Source organism: Sturnira hondurensis, unplaced genomic scaffold, assembly GCF_014824575.4.
Source record: "Sturnira hondurensis isolate 20B ecotype Veracruz unplaced genomic scaffold, ASM1482457v3 Scaffold0000780, whole genome shotgun sequence".
NCBI classification, from domain to species: domain Eukaryota; kingdom Metazoa; phylum Chordata; class Mammalia; order Chiroptera; family Phyllostomidae; genus Sturnira; species Sturnira hondurensis.
The window spans coordinates 13,435,010-13,460,029 of NW_028073411.1; the positions used below are offsets into that span (position 1 = coordinate 13,435,010).

At 43.5% G+C, this 25,020-nt stretch overlaps 1 long non-coding RNA gene across 1 annotated transcript in view; it reads left to right on the top strand.

Annotated features, from left to right (window-relative positions):
* Positions 1-8,541, top strand: part of LOC118989787 (uncharacterized) — a 10,730-nt gene extending 2,189 nt beyond the window's left edge. The window contains exons 2-5 of the long non-coding RNA XR_005067086.1: positions 967-1,120; positions 1,506-1,618; positions 5,672-6,922; positions 8,354-8,541. This is a non-coding gene — a long non-coding RNA (uncharacterized LOC118989787). The remainder of the gene's footprint in view (positions 1-966; positions 1,121-1,505; positions 1,619-5,671; positions 6,923-8,353) is intronic.
* The last annotated feature ends 16,479 nt before the right edge of the window (positions 8,542-25,020 follow it).

Below are 25,020 nucleotides of genomic sequence, written 5' to 3' on the forward strand. Positions count from 1 at the left end.
TTGGAGATCCTGCCTGGACAGGCAGGCGACACAGCTCACGTGCCAGCGACCTGAAAAACGGACGTGTGCTCTTTTCCTGATTTACGGTACCCGGAGTTGGGACAGTGGGAGAAGGGAGCGCTGTGTGTGTGTGTGTGTGTGTAGGTGTATACCCTTAAAGACTTTAATATTTTAAGGAAGGCATTAGGCCTGAATAGCATTAAATAAACATTTTGTTTCCTTCTCACAAATCTCTGGCATTGAGAGATGTCTTTCCAATTGGCGGCGGACAGAAGAGCCCAATAGATATTAGTGTATCATCCTTGGGAGGGGCCCCTGTTTTCTGTAGCAGTTTTTGGCATCCCTCGGTGGGCCAACTATTGCCCCTCCCCTCGGACCCTTGTTCGGTAACATTTTCATGGCTCCATGGTCATGAATGATTTTCCAGTGTCTGGGTGCCATAGTTTATTTATTCAACTATTGAAGGACACATGGGTACTTCCAAGTTCTCGCAGTTATGAGGAGAGCTGCTCTGAACATCTGACTGTAGGTTTTTGTGTGGACATTAAGTCATCCTTTTTAAAAAATATTTGTCGATCACAATTGACATTCAATATTATTTTGCGTTAGTTTGAGAGTGAGCACAGAATACCCAGTCGTTCTTGTCAGATTCAGGCAGCAGTAGGAATTGGGTTCCTGAGATGTGGCTGCTTTTAGTTTTAAAAGCATGCTACCTGTCTCCCTGAGGGATTCAGACGAGTGCTGTGTGCTGAGAATTTTGAACTTTTTGTTTACAAACGATGACCAGCAGTTCCGACGTACACTTCTGTCTGAACAGCGCGGCCCAGGCATCAGAAACACTGACATAGCCTATACGACTCCCTGACGGGGCCCTTCCCCTAACTTTGGGAGAGTTCAGGGCGTGTTTACACAAATAAGAAAACAAATCAGTAGTTAGCTGACACATGAACTTTCTGTTCAAACCAGATGATTTCAAGGAGAGCAGGTTCCCCTAGGGGGACTTGGCTGGGCAGGGGAGTGTGCAGCAAGGTCCCCTCCTGCTGGGAGGGCAAAAACAGATCCACCTCTGTCAACCCAAACCGACAAAATGTGCACCGGCTCATGCCTGTGACTCTCGCAGGTAAGTGGATGAAGGGATGCAGGTACACGTACACTGCGAACATCCCGGTTTAGCCCTGACTGTGTGTATTAGTCTCTTAGAGCCATTGTAACACACACCACAACCTGGGGCCAGGTGGGGCGCTGCCCACAAGTCTCGGGAACACACTTTATTCTGGTGTGGGGTATAGGTGCTCTGTCATTTCTTCATCCAGTTGTCTTTGAAACACCTCCTCCCCCTGGACCAGTTTGCACCAGCCTCACCTCCCTGAGAAAGCCCGCCCAGATTACCTTTCCCCCAGGCTGAGATGGTTAGCTGTGTTTTTATAGAGAACCCTAGTGTACCTAAGACAGTGAGCAAATTTAGAGCAGAACGTTTTTATCTAAATCTCTAATTCCTCAGATAGAATCTGAATTAAGAAGATGCTTATTATAAATAAATACATGCATATGTAAATGTAAATAAATGAAGAGCCAACAGAATAGTCCACGACCTACAAGGAACATTGTTATCAACCACGTGAGGAGAGTTCCATAGCTCCCCTCAAACCCTTGGGTAACACGCTTTCAGTAAGTAGGATACTAGTTCATCTTTCCAGAATTTCTGTCTCTTCCTCTAGGTACTTGGTCAGATTTTAGTTCCTTCATGCCTCAAAGATGAGACATGACCAGGTCACTTATCTATGTCAGTGAAATACACGTATCCCCTCTGAGTAGAAGAACTTAAGCTCTGGGATATGATTCTTCATACTGCCCTCTTCTGTGCCATGGAACCAGGTGATCCAAATGCTGAGATTCTGAATTCTAAGTCATAGCGGTATCCATGTAGGGTTTTATCCGTGCTGTCCTACAATGGCTTGTGGACAAGAAACTGTTCTGTTGCTTCATGTCACTCAAATTCTGAGGTTATTTGTTATGGCAGCATAACCAATTTCTTTCTAACTGATACACTAAGTATTGTTCATAAAATTAGCATGTGAAGGCAACTTTTTTGGGTTTGCATTGATAATCAATTATTCTTACTTACCATGGATGCTAGCAGGTGTGTGGGGGTAATTCTGCTTCTCTGGCACTTATTAAGGGACATTTTCCTCCCTCACCTGTGAACAAATGCAGGGGGGGATCTTGTCCTGAAGTGGGCATACCATAACAACACAAAGGTCCCTTCTATTCCCCTGAGGATGTTTATAATAAGAGAGGGGATATCTCTGCATCTTATCTTATACCTTTGGAAGTTTTGCTTGCTCTGTGGTATGTGTGACTCTTATTAGGTACTATCAAAAGCCGGAGGACCAGTGCGGTACAGGAGAGAGGGGCAACTGTAGTCAAATTTCACTGTCGGTGGTTATTTCAGGCATAAATTGGGGGTTGGAAAAAGAGGACTTTAGAAAAAGCAACTAGATGTTGTACATTGTGTTTGCCTGTGGGTAATGAACCTTTTCCCCAAATTCTTAAAGTTTGCGAAATAGAAATCCTGCCTAAATCATGAATATTTGTTTCTAAAGAAAAATCTCACCAGTGTGGGCTGAAGAACAAGCAAAAGCCAATATCTTGTTATTATTTAATGTTATCTTGAATGAAAATACAATTCATTAAGGAAAATGCTTCTCAATTGCCTTTTAGAGTTCAGAGTTTTCACCCAATGATCCATTAAAAACACCATAATATGTATTTGAGTCCTCTCACAAAGAAAATAAAAACAATGGTTCATCCTGGTTTTTGCTCCTTCTACAGGAAGGGACCAGAGAGAGGCCTTGCATGCAAGGGCAAGATTAAGATTTGTGAATATTTCAACAAAATAGCATATAATCTGCTACACATGGGCATTCAGCAGCAAAACTGCCCCTCAAACCCGGGACCCCAAATTCCAGAAATAGTGTTTCTTTTCCTGCATGCAAAGTGACAGGCAGCCTATCTGACAATGTCTGGCTTAGAAAACAAAACCAATAAGAAAAGCAACAACAACTCCCTAGAGCTGACAACATTGCTTTGCCTTTTCTGCATGGAGATTTCTTATAGATTTCCCACCCCGTTGTGAAGACATTGAATTTCAACAAAAAATATTCTTATAATTTTTGAAAAAAATAATATGATGCCTTGTATTAGGTAGAGCCTTAAGTCTATGTGGACCTACTTTCTAGAGATTTCCCTTTCCTCTTTTCCCAGATATACCCGTGAGAAGCATTTGCTTTAAAATTTCCCTGATCCCCACAGAAATGAATTCATACCAGTTTACTCAGACTTGGTATTAAACTCAATCTCCCTTTCCATCACTTAAAAACCTGTTCCCTCGGTGGAAACAGAACGACTTTCAGGATGCCTTAACCATTCTCCTTTGCTCACCCATGCCAGCCGTGTGCTATTTACATAAGCCCGCTATTGACTCAGAACTTAGCCTTCTTTATCCAGTTTGAACATGAGAAAATCCTTAAGAGGAAACTGAGGGATATTTTCCCAGCCTTTGAATTATTACTCTCTTTCTCAGTGGGACACTTGCCAAATCTTAGCTCTGGGTCTGTCCTTGATATCTGAAGGCATTTTCAGATTGGTCCCTTCTTGGTCTCTTTCATGGATTTACCCTAGCTCCTTGAATGAAGCTTAAAAAAATTAAGAGAAGAGAAAGGAACTAATATCACACATTCCACTTCTTCTTTTTCAAGCTCTTAAATATACCCATTTAAATTTAGGTCTCCTTTTTCTTGTCACTTGGCTCAGATTTGTTCAAAATACCTTTAAAATGAATTACTTTGAAAAATTCCCATTTGGATCAGTCTTTCTACTCACCTGAGCCAATAACAAAAACAAGACCTGTTATTCCTAGAGGTCTTTGTTGAGGGTTTTTTTTTTTTTTTTAATGTACAAGGTGTAATCCATTGTCACAGATGTAGCCTTGTCAGGGTCAAAGAGGAAAGAAAAACTTTCAAGTGGGAACATGGACTCAGCCTTGGGCAAGAACATGAAGCTGATGAAGGTCCCTTAGTGCCTGAGCTGAAATTGATGACCCATTGCTTTCTGGAGGTCTTCCTTCCTATTCATTAATTCATCTTTTCTTTGCTCACTGCGTATGGGCAGGCAATATGCCAAAATAGTTAAGGGTGAAGTTTCTGAACTCAGACAGCCTGAGTTTGAATTTCTTGCTCAGCTACTTCATTGACCATAAGTTATGAAGCCATTCTAATCCTAAGTTTTTATTTCTGTACAAAGGGGTAAATATTAATACTTACATCCCATGGTTATTATCTCTGTGAAGGCAAGGAAGATCAATTGAGTAACATATTTCTTGGTGTATAATTAATTCTTGTTCAATTCTAGCTATTATTAATATAATTTTGATCAGGACACTACCATCTTGTAGCTTTTTGATGCTATAACGTTATCGTTTTATGTTTTTCAATGACTGAATATTTGCCAGGAATCGTGTTCAGCACAGTATAGGTTATGATTTATATCTTATGTTATGCTTTCAAAATCTCTGTGAGGGAGTGAACAGATTGCTTCTACAGGTGTGGAATCTACACTCAGAGAGATCGAGTAACTTATCAAGATATAGGAGGCAAGTTTATGATTTGAATAGATCTATAATCTAGATCTATTTTATTATAAAGCTTTTACGTCCTTTTTATACCAAACCTTTTTACCCCTCAAAAATATTAACACAGCAGTAACAGTACTTTACTGAGGAACTTCTTTGTCTCATACTTATCATTTCCATGTGGAAGGAACACCATTAGTGTTACCTTCCTGTCCTCTCGACTTTGCACAACCTTTCGTATTGTTGGTGACTTGTAGAAAGAACCCGAGGGAAGTTTTGTCTTGGTCCTTTCCTCCTGTGTCCTTTTGGAATCTGCTCTTCATCAGGAAATGTGTGGTCCGGTGTTCTAGAGTCCCTGCAACGAGTTGTAAAGACCTCACCCCGGGACAAGAATTGCTTGTGATTATTTGGACAGATGTACCCAATTCTGTTAGGCCTGACCCATTACAATTAGCCACATCCATTCAAACAGCATCAACAGTAACAGATAAAATGTTTTCATATTCCTTGACCCTCTTTATCTCTGTTGGTTCCAAATTTAGATGGGAAAATATTTATTTTATTGGGTTGCCTTACTTGTCATTGTCAAGGCTGTCATCTTAAAATGATACCAAAAGATAGACATGTTTTCATTGGCCATGGGAAAGACCAAATAATGGTGGAAAGAGATTTTAGAAGCAGCCAAGGCTGTAAGTTCCCTGTTCAGGTGTCTTCATACCTCTACATCTGCCCCCCAACCCAACCCTCACCCAAGCTTTGAAAATCAAGGCTTTCACCGGTGAGGCTAGGTTCACAAATAAATCCTGTTATCTGAGGTTGTTCAAAATTGATTTTGGGACATCTGACATCATGTTTTTCTGATTACTCTAAGCTAGTACTCAATTTGGGGGAGATAGAGGTCAATTTTAGAATCAACCAGAAATTGCATCTTTTCTCTCTCAAGTAAAGATAAAGAAGCATGCTTGAGAAGTATCTTTTATTATGTCATTCATTCATTTACTTATTCTTTCAATGTTTATTTAATACCATTTCTATGACTAGGACTTTACTAGCACTGGTAATAGAATGGTGAGCAAGTATAAAGGAATCTTAATTCAGAGAACTCAAGTGGGAAGCTTGTTACAGCAACAGTGATCAGTATTCATTTATGTAGCTTTATTTTGAGTGACAAAATCTGACCCTGTTTAGCTTAAGAAAAAAAGAAAGAAGTTAATATTTGGAAGGACATTCAAGTATCTGGTAGAACAAGAGAAAGGAGTCAGCAATTTGTACAGGAGATTCCTGGACCTGGAAGAGCCGAAACCCTTGGGTCTTCTCCCTGGAAGGTTGACATTGATATGACTTGGTCTGGGTGACTTTCTACTTCTCTGTGCCTTCCGGTCCTCCCTTGGGTTTCTGAGTGGAACAGACTGGATTATATGTTCAACCAGCATTCTTCAGCTGTGGCCATGGAGGGTGGTCATTCAAGTGGTGACTCAGCTGCTGATGTGTGAGGGCTACTGTCAGGGAAAGCAGAATCGTTATAACCTGAGCAGGGAGCACAAGGGGACTCTACTCTATGAAACAGATGGCATTTGTGTTTGTACAGGCCAAACTGATACAACAGCATGTATTTTGTGTTTTACAATCTAAGAAAATTAACTTCTTAGCTCTCACTACACCTATGTCCCCTTATTTTCTCATAGGTTCTAAGGTGTTGTCACCTAAAGTGATCCAATAATTTTGCATGTAACTCTCAGGCTTCCACAGGAAAAAATGTCCACTTAACTTTCTACTTTGCCTGCAAGCACCTACATCCCCATTTCTCACTGGGCAACGGGAACAGGAGCTGTATGGACGGTTGGCTTCAGATGTTGGGTGAAATGTTTAAGCAGACCTCCCGGCTCAGGAAAACTGCTTAAAGGATGTTTGTTGAATAGTGGAGACTTCACGAGGCATGTCTAATGTGACAGAATATCGGGGGCCAAATTGTGTCTCCCCAGAACTTATAAGGTGAAGCCTTAACCCGTGTTTCTCTAAATGTGATGGTATTTGGAAATAGGACCTTCAAAGAGGTGGTTGAATTAAAATGAGACCTCCCCTCCCTTAGGGTGGGTCCTTACTGCAATTATCTAGAAATTAGGAAGAGAAACTCTGAGCACGCAGTGGATCCCCATGGATGTGCCTTAACAGAGGAAAGGTTGTGTGAGGAGGACATGAGGTCAGAGTGGCCATTTCCAAGCCAAGGGGAGAGGCGTCAGGACAAACCAAACCTATCCATGCCTTGATCTTGGACTTCTGGCCTCCAGAACTGTAAAAAAATTAATTTCACTGTTTTAGCCACCCAGGCGGTGGTATTTTACTATAGAAGCTCTAGAGAAGTAATATAGCAACTATCCTAACTTGCCTGGGAAGGAGGGATTCCATGAGACATAGGACTTCCCCAGTAAATCAGAAAGTCCTGGGCATATTGTACCCCGTGGTCACCTATGGTTTAAGCCAGCATACGTGTGTGATCATCCCATTGAAAATGATTCAGGAGAGGAAAATATCTACTATCGGATGAATAAAGGACCCATCAAGACACCTGACAAATTGTTGCTACTTAATAGATGGGATTAACAGTAAAATAACATAATATATGTTTCCAAACTCACTATTTACCATACATTGTATTAGAATAAGTAAATACATCATCTCAGTTTACCCTGGAAATCACCTTTATTACTACCATTTCTACATGAGGAAATTTGATAGACATGAATTTTATTTATTTTATATGATTCCTATTGTTGACACTATCACAGATGTCCCCCTTTTCTTCCCCACCCCCCTTGATCCACCTCCACCCAGCCCCGCCCCTTTCCCCTCTGGCTGTCCCCTTACCATTGTCTGTGTCCATGGGTAACTAAACCTACCAAGGTCAGGCAATTTATAATTAATGACAGTAAGATAATAACAGAATTGGACTTGACTCCAAAGTTGGGGTGTCTTCTTGAGATGCCCTCTTCATTCCCATTACTGGTTGGCTTCCCTGGTGTTACTCTAAACATTCACTCTTGACTAAAGCTCTTGACACTTCCTTGGGTCAAATACTGCAGGGTGTTCACGATTTTCTAGTTTCTAGTTTGGATACCTCCAATTCCTGATTTGCATTGCTTACTTATTTACTCAATTATTTCACCATTCCTCCATGTATGCCCACTTTGTGTTAATGATTTCAAGTTACAAATACAACTAAGCCCAACCCCTGTAGGAAAGTTTACGTGTGTATTGGAGACCTTTTACTCAGCAATACAACCTCAATTTCATTTTCATAGTTTATACATTGAATTAATATCTTTAGGGGAAAGGTTGCAAATTTTCTTTAAGAACTATATCTCTAGCCTCTAGACTCAAGTTTTCACAGACCTCACAGATTAGGTCTAGCTTTTCTCTGTTGTCCTCAGAGGTAAATAAGAAATGAATGAATACAGCAGGAAGCTCACACTAAATACATATATTTTGAAAACAAACACCGCTTGTCTAGCCCATTACTAAGCCAACATAACCACCTTTGAATAATCAGTAATAAAATAGACACAGGCTCACTATTCCTTGGGATTACTATGAAGAGGGAAATCTATAACATGATGTGAAAAAAAGTGTTTACAGAGGGGAAAGGCGTCCTATGAGCTGAGACTTGGTGTTCAAGTTCATTTTCACCGAGAGCTAAGCCTGTGAGCTGTGGCTTCTTCCTCCCAGGTCTGTTACCCATCTTGGCTGGAGAGAAATTCTCACACCTTGGGCTCCTCGCTGGTTGAACGGGACCAAGGGACAGAGACTGACTGGAAAGGTGCCGTAAGGAGTCAGAAGTTAGAAATCAGAGCAGGATGTTTGGAGACCTCGCTGTCTACCACAACTTTCATAGCAAATAAAGATTCGATTCGCTGTACCAAGAAGACCTGTTTTCTAGATGTTTCTTGCCAAATGTACTCCCCAAATACATGGTGCAGCCTATTTTTTGAAAACTGAATGGTTTTCCCAACAGGTGTGTGTTGTGGGAGCGTTTGAGGAGGTTGAAGTGGCATGGGTGGGCTTCCCCTCCCACTCTCACATCTCTGGCTGTGACTGACCCTTCCTAGCCTATGGAGTGGGGCTGACATTTGTCCCCTGAGTTGGACCCTGTTCCCCTCGGCCACTGTCATGCCTCGACTCTGGACCCCGGAGCCCCATTTCTCACAGAGCAGTTGTGGGAGCAGCTTTTCGTTCATCTCTAGACTCCACTCAGCACAGACGACAAGGTCACTTTGGGGTCGCTTGGGGCAAAGCAGATTTGCTCTGGAAGGAGCTGGTCATCACGGTGAGCAGCTATATTTCTGATCAACCCAGGAACTGGTTTTTGTTTGGCAAAAACTCTTTGCCACAAAGCTGGTGCATGAGGTTGGGTGACTCAGCTAGAGTCAGAGGTCAGGATGTTGTGATCCTACTTGACCTTGTGACCAAAACAGTCTCCTCAGTCAGGATAGGAGGTGGGGGTAAGGATGGAGACCGAAGCGCCCAGGCTTTACAACCGGCCCACCAAAGGCCTTTCTCAACATGCGGCCATGCCTTTGTCTGGAACTCTCTCTGGCTCACTGCACGGCTGTGTCTGCCTCTGACTGGGATCAGTGACCAGGTGGCTGCACACACAGAGAGGATGCGTCCCAGGAATCAGAGGTCCCTGACACTGACAAGTGCGGGCGCCCACAAGAGAAGGGTAACCTGGGCCCAAGGGAATGCTGAGCGGGCGGCTGTGGCTGGAGTCAGGAGGATGTTTTCAGGAGGTGAGAGTCCCCACTGCCGGCAGCTCAATAAGCTTAGTCGTATCATAAACTTGGACATGAGTTTATGTACGTCCTCCCCAGAACTGGACCAGGGAACTGGCATGATTTCTGTGTGGTCCAGGTAGCATGTGCAGCCATAGCAGTAACAGGAGCAGCTGCTCCCTGGGTCATGGAGGCCCTCACCTGGGGATGGACGTGAGGGGGCCAGTCTGGGACAAGCTGCCAGGCTCACGTGCCGATGGCTGCTTAGGGAGGTATATCCAGGGCAGATTATTTGGGAAAGTTGGTGGAGGATGCCGTCTAGTCTGTGGGCTTCTCTCCAGCATTCAGCTCTTGGTAGTGCGGTGCTTGAGATGGATCCTCAAACCTGGGTTTAGGGTGGCATCCGGTCACAGAAAGAGCTGGCTTTATTCTGGGCTAGGGGTCTACACTGTCCCTTAGAGAGAGGAGCAGGCTGAGGGGTCAAGGGGTAATCTGCAGAAGGGCACAGCGAAGGGGGCAAGGGGCCTCTGCTTCTCTGTGTTGCTACGAGATGGTTTTACCTCCACCCCTTCTCCCCTTCTGCCCTGGAAGCCCAGTGGTCATGGTCAAACAGGTCAGGGACTGGGGCCACTCTGCGTGGGTCTGTGCCCTGTGAGGCTGGTCCACACCTGCCCAAGAGGCTAGATTCCCTCCAAAATTCAAGGACTCAGAAGCTGGGAACCTGCTTCTCTGGACGTTATGATTATTCTTTGTCAAAGTGTATTATGTGAGTGTTGTTTTCACATCCACAATTACATGAAACACCATGTCACAAAAGAGCAAAAAAAGCCCCCCCAAAACCCAAATGAGTACTTACTAATCAAATACGATGTGCCAGGCGCATTCTCTAGGACTCACTCAGTCTCACGTTTGTCCTGTGAGTCAGGTCTCACTGCCCCACTTTCTAGATGAGCATAGCACGCATGGGCTGAACGTCTCCATCTCAAGGGCCAGGGACTCAGAGCACTTGGGCGGGGCAGACTGTTCAAAGGGGCTGGGCACTCCCAGCTCTTTTTCACTTGGGACAACTAATTCCATGAATGTCAGGTTTTCTTAAATGCTCTATTTAAAGTAAATGTTGTATTATTTACTTCTTGAACTTATTATCTATTACTTAAACCAAACATACTTCCCGTAATCTTCTAAAATCCTTGTGAGGAGAAGTTGGTTCATTTCATCTTAAGTTAGGCATGAGGAAACCGAGTCCTAGACAGTAAAGGATTCGACTTACCTTTAATGAATTGGTGTGCTTTTGAGGTTCTTTCCTACATCTCCGTGGGACGTTCTTGTGACTCTGCTCTGCTCTTGTTCATGGTTATGATGGAGTCTGCCGAGCTGGAAAATACACCGGCGGCTTACGTCACACATTCAGGACTCTGTCGTTTTTACAACGTTTATGCATAACCCCACAAATGCATACTTCCACAATTAAAAAAAAATGGTTTTGGAAAGCATGCCACACAACACCGTTTCTGGAGAGGCGATGCCAGTGGAGCTCAGTGGCGCCCCCTACACAGAAAGGGTGTCAGTGTATTCAAGCTCCAGAATGGGAGGCTGAGGCTTGAAGATGTCAGGGGAGTCACTCACAGGTGGCGAGGTTGATCTATACGCTGTAGAACTGAAAAATCTAACTTTCCTGATAACTGGAGTCATTTTCTGCTCGTTCTTTTTTCTTCCTTATGTATTTAATTAATTATTTTTTTCCTGGTTGGCTGCACATGGGGCAGCTTTCTTGCCCTCAAACAATGCAAGCAGAGTTTTAGTTGGTGACATCATTGTAGAACTCAGATACAAGTTCACTGTTACAAGCAGAAAGCTTGTGGCAGGCTGCAGCTTAATGAGGCCATCTCAAAGCCGCTTAAACCATTGTTTGCCTTTTCTTTTGTTTGCAAATTCAGCACAACTTCATGAAATCTGCCAGACAATGACAAGAGCCTAGCAAAATTACTCATAACTCAAGGGACTGGGTGAAACCCCACTGTCACTGCCTTCTTGCTGGGACGTTTGAGATGGCTGATGAGACAGGCACCTGCAGGGAATGTTTACAACGTCAGGATAACAGCGGCTCAGCTTCAACACTGTACCCGGCAATTTCACCTTGGACACCGGGTACCCTGGATTCCACTGCCCCTATTGAAGGATCTCTGTTCCCCAGAAAATTGCCTCTAAAGTCACTTTGTGAAAATAGTCCTCGAAAATAGGGTCTCAGTGAGAGTAAAGATTATCATTAGGTTTCCAAAAAGAAAAAAAGAAAAAAAAGAAAACTAAAACCCAGCTTTTATTTTATTAGATGTATAGCAAGCTATAACAAGAAGGAAGGAGGAAGAGACAGCAGAAAGTGAAGGAAGAAGAGAAAGAGGGGAGGGGGGAGAGAGGAAAGGAGGGAGAGAAAGGAGAGGAGAGGAGGAGAGGGAAAGGCAACAATAAGGACCATTCTGAAAAATGGAAAAACTCTTGTATAAGGATGTTAACGGAGGCCAAGACCTGATATCCTCATCCTACGGAGATTTTGCCCTTGGACACCGATGTGATGAGAGTCGGCATAACAGCATGTGAGGAGGCCCAGCCTTTCTGTTCCTCTCCTCTGGCCTCTAGTGAGAATGCTACCTGCCTGCACTTCCATCCCTCCCTCTGAGAGGGGTGCCTTAGTCTCCCGCTTTCGGGGCTCCTGTGTTCTGGAAAGCTTGAGAGGTGAACGCCACAGATATGTGAGGAAGGCAGAGGACACCATGCTTGTAAGGTTAGGGCCCTTCCTTTTCTGTTCACTGTTATTTTGTGGTAGACAATCTTAGCAATGGTGATGTGCAAAGAGAGTTATAGAGGCCAGTCAAGCTACTAATTGGTCTTGAGAGGAAGGTGTAGGGGGTGGGGAGGCTTGTGAGGCTAAAATCAGGTGTGAGATATAAAATTGGGATTTGGAGAATTCTTGCTAAATTGCCTGACAGACATGTGAGATTACTAGAATATCTTATTGCATCATTTTAGATGCTTACCTTTTAAAAAATACTCCTACAAACAAGCAAGCAAAATATAACCAAAGACACTGAAATACAGAACAGGCTGACAGTGACCAGAGAGGAGAAGGGAGAGAATTTCAGGGGAAAAGGGGAGGGGTTCCCAGGAACAAGTAAGTATAAAGGACACATGGACAAAAACTAAGGTGGGGGGGGGAATGGGAGGGAGGTGAGGAGCACTGGGGGGGGGCTGGGATGGGAGTAAAATACAGAAAACTGTACTTGAACAACAATTAAGTAAATTTAAAAAAGAAAAAATATGGCTATGTAGAAACTAAATCATATGCCCTGATGTTTTCCAGGTTTTACCAATTTCTCTATCACAAACCCAGAGAAACAGAGTGTTCACCCAACCCTTACCACTCTTTTTCCCGTGAAGGGTCCCAGGACAGGAGAGAAGATAGAGTCGCTCTAAGATGCCAGCTTTGGGTCACGTGCCAGCTCTTGGGAAGTCGGGGGAAGTAGAGTAAGCACAGGACATGATGATGGTGGTGAGGATGATAAAGTCTCAGAGAGGCATCCTCAGCAGGTTACTGCTCACTTGTAAGAGGATTCTGAGATAAAAGGGACTGATCTCCAAGGCTGGCAATCCCCCCAAACTCAAGTTCTTCACTTGAGATCAGGGGAAGGACCTAATTATCTTTCCTGAATCTGGCCTAAGGGAGGCTTCTGGGAAATGGGCAGGTGTCGAAACAGGAGCGGAGCGGGCTTTGGGATAATTTAAGTCTTTAACCATTCTTGATTCCAACACCTGTGGACATCTGATGACACCTGTGGGAAGTCTCCCTAGACAGTGCAGGAATGCACATACTTGCAAAAGCCATCCACCGATTTCAGCGCCAGGTGAGCTTATTTAAGCCAAGGGGTTACGAACTAAAAACAAAGACCCAGGACCCAAAGAACTCTGGGGTGTTTTGAAAATGTACTCAACTTCCAAATGGTTGCTCATTACCTGGACGTTTTTACAAAGGAAATACTGCTGAGACCAGTGAGGTGGAACCTGGATCCTTAGCCACTGGGTAGAAAGAAGAGGGGATTTGAGAAGGCTGATTTCCACGGGAAAATGAGGCCTGGGACAGAAAGGTCACAAGGAAGGGTTGCACGTTCCCTTTCGCCTTTAGAATAAAATTCAAATCCCACAGGGCCCTAAGGGCCTTCCGTGATTGCATCCCTACTGTTACCTAGTCCTCATCCCATCCCAGTCTGCCTGTGGGCCAAGCTCGTTGGCTTCTCACACGACCTGGAACACGAAGCACTGTCCCAGTGCAGAACCTGGCAGTTCAGTTTCTTACTTACAAAGGGTGTTCTCATCCTCTTTTCAGTTCGTCAGAGAGGGCTTTATCAATCACTTTATCTAAGAGTCTGCCCTCATCCCAGTGTCTGTATCTGGGGTGTCTCCATGTCTCTCACTACTCATTATCATTAATTTTTTCCTTTACACATGTGAGCTAGCCTGTACGGAGCACTTATACATTCCAGACACTATTTAACATTATGAAATAAATTATCATAACTCCTGTAAGACACAGAGACTATTATTGAGCCCTTTTAATATGTGATAGGAAACAGAGGTACAAAGGGGTCGAGTACCTTCTCCACAGCTGGAAAGATTGGACCTGGGATTTGACCCAAGCCCCCTTGCTGGACCACGTTGCTATTCTGCGGCCATTGCTGCTTCTGTCCTGGTTCCCCACCACCCCAGAAGGGAAGATTCCTGAGGGCAGAGACTCCTCCTGACTTCACCATTGCATCTTGCGCACCTGGAATAGAAGGTGTGGCACACTCTGTGCTCAGATATTTGTTAAAGAAATGAACAAAGGCTAAAAGGAGGGCCTCGAGAAGCTTTCAGAAGAAAGAACTTGAGGAGCTAGGTCTGGGAAGAAACCGTGAGACTCAATAGCAGACTCAAGGGATGGATGCTTCGTCCTGGATTCAGAACGCCAGGCTTACTTGTTCATGGTTTTGTCTAAGTCCCTCAGCTGACCCGTGCCTTATTTCCCTCGATGTTTTAAACACTGCAGTTTACCTCAGGCACCGAGCACGCAGCAGAGCCTCAGTGCGCAGAGCCGCTGTGATGAAGAGGGAGAAGGAGAGGGAAAGGGAGACAATGTGAAAGAAAAAGAGAAAATGGAAATAAGGTTTATTTTATTCAGTTTACAATATATGCACAGATGTATTGTTTTATCACCTATAAATTGCCATATAAATCTTAAATCAACAACTTCTTAACTCTTGGGTTGGTGGTGTATTTGAAAGAACACGTATTTTGGAGTCAATTTTTCTCAGACTCCTTTTTGCTTCATAATCTGTGGTGTGCTGGTACATGGTTGACACCCGGCTCTTGGGGAGAGGCTGGGGCAGATGCTGTCGACGCACATAATAAAGGATTCCTCTGTGGCTGACTCCAAGGTACCAGCATCAGTTCCCACACATGCTTATGTGAGCTGGTTCCTGTGTGTCTGTTGCAGTGTGGCCCTGGAGAAATAATTTCTCTGAGGCTCAGTTTCATTGTCCATAAAATGGGCCTATCTGTAAGCCTCACCCGAGTCTGGAGCTGTTGGGCAGATCGGATGGGGCAGTTCCTGGAAACACCACGTGCACGGCCCCAGATGACAAACGGTGGCCCTTTTCTTTAAAAGATAGTTGGACTTTAAAACTCCAAAAAAGTTTTCTCAAGGTTCTGTGGATAGGAAGAGGAGAGAGAAGAGAATTCAGGTCTAAAAGAAACAATATTTATCTTACTTTTCCACTTTCTTTTTAAATTCTATCTCTATAATGATCTTATCTAAACATTTTTCTTCACTCTCATTTCATCTGCCTGGGACTAGACAAGCAAGTGCAGAAAGGACTAAATAAATGAGAAGCAATAACTGTGGCCTTGGGGCCACACTCACTTTATAAATAAAATAAATCTCTCAGAACATTTTGTCTGATAAAATGACATAGCTGGAACCCTAAAGCCAAATTTATAAGATCTAAAATATACAGATATACAGATTTTAATAAAAAGTGTCGAACCCCTTGCTGTATTGCACACGTTCCGAAACAACCGATCAGACACACACAAAAGTGCACACAAAGCCGTATTCACCCTTGAACAGCACTATGCGTGTGTTCCTGTACATCTATCAGGCTTCATTCTAATCATAAAGGCATAAGTGATTTGGAACAAGAAGACCCAGACATCATTTGACTGAAAAAATTATTAAGGTAACATCGATTACTAACATGCTATACATTCCAGGTACGATAACACGACTCTTGGACACTGTGCTGTGCTCACCACAGGAAGTCTGCTTTCCACCTGCCACCATATATTTGACCTCCTTCACCCTCCCCTGGCTTCCCTGTCTCTCTGGCAACGATTGTTTTGTTCCACGTCTATACTTTGGGGCTTTTGTTTGTTTGCATGTTTTGTTTGTTCATGTGTTGCTTTTTGCTTTATATCCCACACGTGAACGAAATCACACAGTTCTTGTCCTTTCCCACCTGACTTATTTCTCTTAGCATAATACTCTTAAGTTCCTTCCATGCCGTCAAAATGGCAATACAGAAGTAATTAGTATTGATTCCCTTTCTTACTCATTTATGCTTATTCCCTTAATCATTCTCGCACCCCATGATCTGCCAGGTGTCAGACTCTGCGCTAGGCAAGAGGGCATGCCAAGATGCATTCTCCGGGCCCGCACTGCTGGGGCTCACTGACTCCTGGGGAGGTGCCTGGAGGTAATCACAGTGCGAAAAAAGGCAGGACACCATGATAAAAGCAAAAGTGGGAGATAAACACAGGTTGCCATCTTCCATGTTGCCAAGTGAAGATTTTACAATGAATGCCATTTAGCCAGTTTTAACTTTTGCTTGTGCAACTACATTTAAGGACAGGGACGAAGCACTGACTCCAAGTAATGCAGCAAGAATCATCTCTTTGACATCACATCTCTGAGTATTACCCAAGATTTCCTGTATCTTCTTGGATTCAGGCTTTGCTGGAGCAGGTGCGGCGATGCACGTGCCGACCTGTAGATGGCAGGCTTTGCTCATTCTTCCGATGGATGAATCTCACCCGCACCTGTCGGAGGAGGCGATCAACTTGGGGCCACTGCAGACTCACGCTCTCCCCAATGCTGCTCCATAAACGTAGAACTACGTATTTCTTCACCTGGTCCATCTTAAAACTTTGTTTTGCAGCACATTTTTTCATGCCAAGGATTTTTAACACTCCTTAGCATTTTGTGAGCACAGTTTATACATGAATGTGTAAGCAGGGCATCGGCTTGAAAGATTTTTGATCTTCAGATGTAAATAAGGAATTATTTAAGAACTAAAGTCAATACTGTAGAAGAATCAAGTAAATTAAAAATAGGGGCCGCTAACCCTGCATGATAAACCTACCTGCTACACAGAGACACTCTTTGGAAGACCTCCCCCCAACTCTTGTTCTTTCTCTGAGGTTATGTCAAGCTGTTAGCTCCTTGACCCCAGAGGTGAATTTGTCTCAATGAAACAAGCGTTTATTGACTGTTTTTCTATGTGCAGATACTGCGTTTTGAGGTGATGGAATATATTGTTCAATAAGCGTTGGCCTTTGAGATGCATCGTTTGGGGGAGGAAACCAATCAAAGCGCCGCTAGACTGTTACGTCAGAAATTCCTGCTGGGTACTACGGAAGTGGAAGGGAGGACACTGCTCACCGTAGCCGTGGTTGGGATATTCAGCTGTCGAACCGCGCACAGAAACTTCACAAGCAGGGCCGAGGAGAAGGCTCATCGGGCTCAGTCACACTTTGCAAACTCCTCGGAGGCAGAAGACGTGCCTTTTCACTCCTGTTCCTGCCCCACTTTGTGTAAAACGTCACGAAGGGTCTGTGACGTTCAGAGGGGCCGAATTTTAGATTTTACGGCCAACAAATTCATGTAATCCCAAAGTAAATGAGTGTAGATTTTCTGTGCAATTTATTCTAAATCTTGAAATAATTGTCTATTTATATCCCATTAAATATACTTATTTGGCACCCCCATAGGGTCCAGTAAGTGCCTATTATAATTCTTTTTCAAAATTCAGGGAAAAGTAATTAGATAGTAGTAAAAACAATCTGTAATGCTACCTCCCTGATAAAACTATTCCTAATATTTCAGTGTTAAACATAAATCTGAATGATTAAGTAAACATTCTAATAGCATAATGTCTTCATTTATTAAAAGCTACTAAGATCAGACTAAAATTATTGACACATGAAGCCAGACATAAACACAATGACATTTTTCTTCTTTGTTAAAAATGACGAGATCAATGAAAGTGATTTCCATTTTAAAACTAGAAAACACAGTTCATGTATTTTTTTTTCCAGCCATGTCTCAGCTTTGGACTTTGTGTCTAAAATATCGCAGTTTAAGTGGAATCTAAGATTAATTATTTACTGGGCCATTGTGTCTCTTTCAGAGACTTCATTTCTTCTTTTCTGTAAAAGTGATGTCATATCCACGCTCACCTGTGAGGCTGAGAGCAGTCACGTGCTGGACCTGGTCCACGGCAGATGCTTAGGAAGTGGGACTGACCATCCCCCCAGCTGTTCGCGCCCACTGAGAATTTCTGAGGAGGTAGTAGCCATCACCCTGGTACTGAATTTCCCAGCCATGGCACTACTGATATCTGGGTTTAGATAAACCTGTATTGTAGCGCGGTAGGATGTTTGTCAGCATCTCTGTTGTTCTCTGCCCAAGAGATGCCAATGGCAACTCCCTCAGTTGTGGCAGCCAAAGATGTCTTGAAATACTGCCAAAATTTTCTGGAAGGACAGAATCCCCCTGATTGAGAATTGCCTCGGTGGTCCCTTAAAGAAATGCCTCCTCAATTGATGTATTAATATAGATACATGGGAAACATCTCTGCCATATACCATGGGAGGTAGAGCTGGCCTCTGGTGGAGAGCCCTCTAGCCCTGCCTCCCAGCTTTACTAAGCTTCAGCTGACGCTGTAACCTTTACTGCCCTTCCTCCAGCACGTCCACCTGAAGGACAGAAGAGGGTTGTATTTATTCACTGGCTCCAATCCTCCACTCGTCAAAGATTGCCTCATGGAGTACTAACCCCATCATAATCCCAAGTTTTCCATGAGTCAAAATGGCTTATCTGATTGTCACAAGTGACTCATGTGGTAGCAGGAAACGTTCAGGACACAAGAAGAAAGTACCGTAAGATTATACCTACTTGTAGCCCATCTCCATAGTGGTGGCTGGATCTCCATTCAAATGTGAATGGAGAGAGCATACCTAGTTTGTCCAAATTCCTCCAGACGATGAGGTCATGGGCCACTGGGTAAGAGCCACACTGTACTGTGAGTGCCAGGACTCTCTTATTAATGAGACCAGCCCCTGGTATAGTGGGTGACTGGAGGAGGATAGGGCTCTGTGTAATAAACAGTAACTCAGGAGCCAGTCCTGTCCAGAGAGGTCCAGCATTATAGAAGAAAGGCAACATCTCAGGGGGATGTAAATGGGAGTGTGCTTGTCTAAGACTCAGACTGGTTGTGCATAACACATCCTTCGTCCCTCTACCAGCTTTGTGTTCTTTTCCCAATGAGCCCTCTTCCAAGTCAACATGGTAACCACCCACCCATACTGTTTGTGGTGACATTGTCAAAAGAGAAAGGCTAAGTCAGTGTACTACCTTTGTCCTGGAAAATTGTCATGCCATGTGTCATGGCTACAGGACTTGGATGTATTGCTGGGTCCTGCTTACAGGTTCAGGAGCAAACCAGCATGGTGTAATCCCACACGTGAACTCTCAGAACTATGGGAAAGGTGGCTTTAAGCAGTTTCAAACTGTTCCTGGAACTATTGAGCGGTTTTGCTTAATAGATAAGGAAGTGTAGGTGTTGAAATGAAGGTTAATCAGTCATGGAATAGCTATTGTTCCAGCTCTTCCCCTAAATCCCTGAAGTCTCCCAATATACGTCAACATTTCACTCTCTTCCCACTTTCTGTTTAAACCTGTGGGTGAACAACTGTCTCAAATGAATTCAGATTGAAGTACACCATTGTGAGTGCTTATATACGTATGTATGGGTTTGCACGTGTGTGTGTGTGTGTGTGTGTGTGTGTGTGTGGCAGAAGGAGCGTAGAATTTCAAGTTACAGGTTATAATGAAAGAAGAATCATCTTAAAATTGGGTGTCCTTAGTATCTGAGTATGAGGCAGAGATTTGAATGCAAGTAGCATAGTAGATAATTCCAGGCAACATTGGTACAGAGCAGGGAAATAATATAGAACATAAGTAACCTGTGTTTTTCTAGGTCATTTGAGAAGAATGCATCTAAGATTTTTTGTGTGGGGGGCGGGAGATATATGTGCCAAGGAAGTGGGGAGAGATGGGGAGAGGCTGGGAGAGCAGTCAGGGTGTGGTGAAGGTCTCATCTTCTGTGAAGGAGACAGGGAAGGAAGCAGGTGGGTGGTAGCATCTTAGACTGCTAGGAAAAGTTTGGTTAAGGCCTACAGGATGTCCTTGAGCCCCAGCAAGGTATCTGAGGAAAACTGCATATGCCTTAGGGTCCCAGTCTTTCTCAGTCTGTTGGCTAGGGCAGTCCAGGGGAAGCATGGTTTTGATACAAAGGTTGTGTTGGATTTAAGAACAAAGCTCTCAGTCAGTTGCTCCCCCGAATCAGAGATCTGAGAGGGGTTTTCTCAAAGTTCTCACAGAAGCCAGGGCAGGGCCCGCGAGGGAGCATGTTACTGGCATGCGCACTGGGGCTTGGTTTTGTTCAGGGCTCTGGTGATTGTGGAGAACACATTTCAAAGCAGTCCTATCTGAAGGGTAAGGGAGCTGAGATGCCCCCCATCGCCCTGGGGACTTGCCTGAGGTTGGCTCCCATGAGCATCAAGCACTGGGCACCTCTGGCTTGCCCCACGCTCAGCAGGAGAAAGCCTCCAGGCAGAGAAGCCCACGTGCTGAAGCAGGAGGCCACAGATACACCTGAGATGGAGAGGTCCAAGGGGATGTAGCAGAGCACCAACAGAATTGCTTACGGTGAGCTCAGGAAAAGGAGAAGCTGATTCTCCCGAATGCTAATTATTTCTTCTCCAGCCTCTGTGGGTTTCCCAAGATATGAACGTAGTCAAGTAGCATTTTCTCTTTGTTTGTGATTTCCCCGAGACTATCATTGCTTTAGGCAAATGTATTCATGTGAAGAATCATTTTTCTCCGTGTCTGAGCCCGTAATAAATGTCAACCCTTTCTTGGCAACTGCAGCTAATGCTGCAGACCTACCATTACTGAAATTGAAATTACATATGTTAGAAACGCTGATCAATTTATTTCAAGGGACATCCAAGATCACTATGGACAGGCAATGAAATCTCTCCACCTCTGTGACTCTAAGCCAATTTCTGGAAAATAATGATGGGGTTTTCTACATGCCCCCATTTCTCAGCTCTGGGATAAAACACATAACACAAACAAAATTGTTAGCCTTATCAATTTCTCTCTGATCTGGCATCCTTTTTAAAATACTTAGTAAGACCATGTACTCAGGAAATAAGATATGTCTGCTGAGTTGAATGTCTATGCTTTTTAATAAGTAGGCTTTCATTTACTCAGTGATCATTGTGGTTGGAGAAGAAAGTGAGCTCAGGTAGCATCACAGGTGACGTTGCATTTTACAGGTGAGAAAAATGAATACCAAGGAGGGTAAGTGGCATTCCTAAAGCCATCCCTCTTGCTAGGGCAGAGCTAAGACCAGGTTGAGATTGCCTAACACCCAGTCTAGTGCTTTTCAGTAGAATGTCATGATTCAAATTTAATAATAAAGAAAAGGAAATGGTACTGATTATGTTCCAAGTTCTGGCATAATGATCGTTGTGTATTGTCTCATCCCAGGACACTTTTCAGTGGGATAGTGGGGACTCTGGGAAGCAGTGCAGTAATCTGATTATGACCAGAGGGCCTCTGGTATCAGAATGTTGGGGTTCAAATTCTAGCTTCACATTTATATCTACATGATCCTGTGAGACCTCTGTGCTTTTCTTGTTCTTCGTAGTAGGTAACAACCACCATCTCAGCATTGTTAAAAGGATTACATAAAATTACACAAGCAGCATCCCTACAGGAGGCTGGACCACCGTGAGTATTCAACCAGTGTGAGCAATTGCAATGCCATCATCACAAAAGCTCTCTAAGGAAGGTGTTATCATCTTATCACACAGATGAGGAAACAGAAATGGATCAAGTTGTCTCAGCAGTGAGCAGAGGAATTATACTTCAATGTCAAGAGTGCATGACTTACAGCTTTGATCAGCTGAGTTTTACTTTCTGGCTCTTCTTCAGCGGCAGATACTCATGCAATGATGATACATATCAATTGTATAACCACAGATGTGATTCTTATTTGGCAAGCCCTGCCACTCCTCTTGAATGCACTCTCTCTTCCCTTTGGTCTCACGGTTTTCCTTGAAGTGCCCAGGGCTGCTCTCATCACATTGGATTGGTCATGGCCATGGTGAAAGACAATATCACTCCCTCTCAGAAAAAAATTCATCTGCAATTCCTGTAATCTCCACCCAATCACATGAGTCTTTATTAACAGTATTTAAGACAGTTTTCTTCTTTGCCATTATGCATGCTTTACAGAATGGTCATCACAGCTTCCCCTCTGCATATTGCTTCATATAGTAGAGTGCACACCTCTATAGATGCCCTACTGCCCATGGATAGTGCCCTGACTTTAAAGAACTCATAATAGAAGAGCATGATATTGGGAACATATGCAATATCTATAATGAGGCAAATACCAGTCGAGTAGGACAAGATATAGACTACATAATGAGACATAAGAAAAGGTAACTTGTAGTGTGAGTATGAAAGAATAAAGCTACAGATTGTACAGCATCAGTGCTGTGCCTGAACCAAAGTATAGAACTTCCCTGAGAACATGGAACAGAGAGAAATGAAGCTGTAGGGAAACATTCTACATATCTATCTATGTGTAAAAGGTATATATGTAGAGTGACCTGAATCAGAACATGGTTCCTAGGATGTCTACACACCAGAGTGATATTTTTTAACATGTTAATATGCTCAAAATAATGTGTCAATAGGAATAGGGTTGGCTATGCCCAGTAGTAAGAAAAGGAAGAATCAGAGAAGTTTATGTTGGAAGTGTCAATCAATCAGCTGGATATGTTAGCTCAATTGTCCTTAACCATGCTCACACATTCTGCTCACACATCTTATTTCCATGTTTACCAAAGGGTATTAAAGAGATACAACTTTAATGACAAAGGTTTGGTTGTCTTCACTTGCTATGATAATGATGATAATGATTTCTCATGGTTACCAGAAAACAGTGTTTGGTTGTTCATTGGCTACAGGGGCAGAAAAGACTCAACAAGACATCTGAACGTCTCTCACTGTAAATTGTTAAAATGCCATTTTGAGAACATGCCAGTATGTATTTGTGTCCTTAGTGAATCCTTTTTCCCAGTGTCCCATCATTACTGGGTGCTCCCAAAGCACTTTCTGGGTCCTTAAAGTGGAGTCAGACCAGGTGAGGCTTTCTCCTAAAACACACTTCACCATTACCAGATCCACATCTATCTCCTGCTGATAGATGCATTTTTGAAGGCAAAATGTCATTACATAACAAGTCAGGCCAGGCTTCTTGAGAGAAGCAACTGTCCTTGTTTGGTACATACCTTGATGACAACACTGGAGTTAAAGTCGAAGAATTGAGAGCATGGTGTGCAAGAAATAAGCTGCACATGAAACGCATAGGGATTTAGGATTGAGGTGGGGAGAGGCACAGCAGAGTGGAGGGCTGGCAGGCTGAACGACATGCATTAATACGGAAGAAAGCTAAGTCCCTCTTTGGTACAAATGACCCATGCAGCTTTTACATTTCAGGGATACTTTAGATGTTTGGTCAATCTTCTGTGCAAATACAAGACTCATCTAGATGGATAGGCCTCTTATTGTTATTGTTGCAGGACCAAAGAGACTAGAGCTATGTATCAGGTTTGACCTGTGCCTGAAAAGAGATGCCACCTGCAAGGTAATCCACAAATTGAATGAACTCAGGGGAAGCCAAAACTTGGAATTAAAGGTACCTGGAAAAAATGTAGGTAGTTTTTCCAGAATCTCTGAAATGCCTGTGAAGGCATTTTTGAATGGATACATTCAGAAGCAACGAATACATTGCTTAAAGCACAGGACATTTTGTTTGGCATCTGGGTTTCGCAGGGCAATAATTTATCTCCTAGTTATTATCGTAAGAATTCAGAGAAATTTCTACTGGGGCAATCAGAGGACACTGGGCTGCAGCCAAGTGGAACTTTGAAATATAAGCTCTATTCTAATAAGGAAACTAGTTGTTGAATAGGGGGTGATTACTAAATGGTTAAATACGGGGGGTGGAAGATGAATGTGTAGCAAGAAGGTTCTGAGCATTTATGAAAACGAAGGGCTGTGGGACAGCATTTGAGCAGAGCATTTGGTTGGGGTACAAGGCTTGTGGGCAGAGGTGATTCCTATATCCCCCATACTGTGGAGGAAGGGATGCTGGCTATGCCTGAAGGTCCTGGGACCATATCATCTTCTAAGAAGTCATTGATAAGGCCACTGATAGAACCTGTAAATCATTGAGGAGCTGTACCTTAAAAAGTGCATTCGAAGTTAGGGGCAAAAGAAAAAGCCAATGTGAGTCCTTTGAGACTCACTCTGAAGTGCCAGTGGAAGATGAACTGATGTCTCAACTCACGTCCCCTAGCCAACTCCTGATTTCAATAACTTCCTCTGGACAGTTTCACATGTGACTGCACCTCACCTCCAAACCCACAGGGTGAGACTCAGATTTTCTGCTGTGGGATTTCTCTGAAGCCACTGAAGACTACTTAGCTCACATACCTAGGTCGGCTCCAAATAATGGGTGAATAAATGCCTCCAAGTTAAAGCCCTACTAGTGGGAAATGGAAGTTAAGGGGAAGAGGCCCCTGCTTCCAGTCTTCAAACAGTTGATGCTGAAACTCACTGTAGAAGTTTCCATAGAAAGTCCTTAGGAATTCTGAGCCCTCTTGACCACCTTAATAACCTGCTTTATTTATCCATTTTTTAAGCTTCACCTGAGAACATGTTTAGTTTTTAGGAAGAGAGGGAGGGAGGGAGAGAGCAAGGGAGAGAAACATGGATGTGAGAAAGAAACACTGATCGGCTACCTCTCATCAATGCCCCAAGAGGAGACTGAACCTACATACTAGATATATGCCCTGACCAGCGATTGAACCTGTGATCTTTCAGTTTATGGGATGACATTCCAACCAAGTGAGCCACTCAGGCAAGGGCATAATAACATGCTTTGTAATGTGCCTTCCTTTTTTTGTCTTGCTGTCTGATCCGTCACTCCAGTTTTCAGGAGGTATCTCCCAAACAAACCCGCTCTCAGGTCCTTGTCTAAGGCTTTCTGGTGTGAAATTTGTCAATTACATGATAATTTGAGAGCCTGAACAGATTTCAATACAAGCAAGAGAAAGCTAGAACATTCTGTGTTCCGACTGGGCCATGGTACTTAAGACAATAGTCAGAGGAAA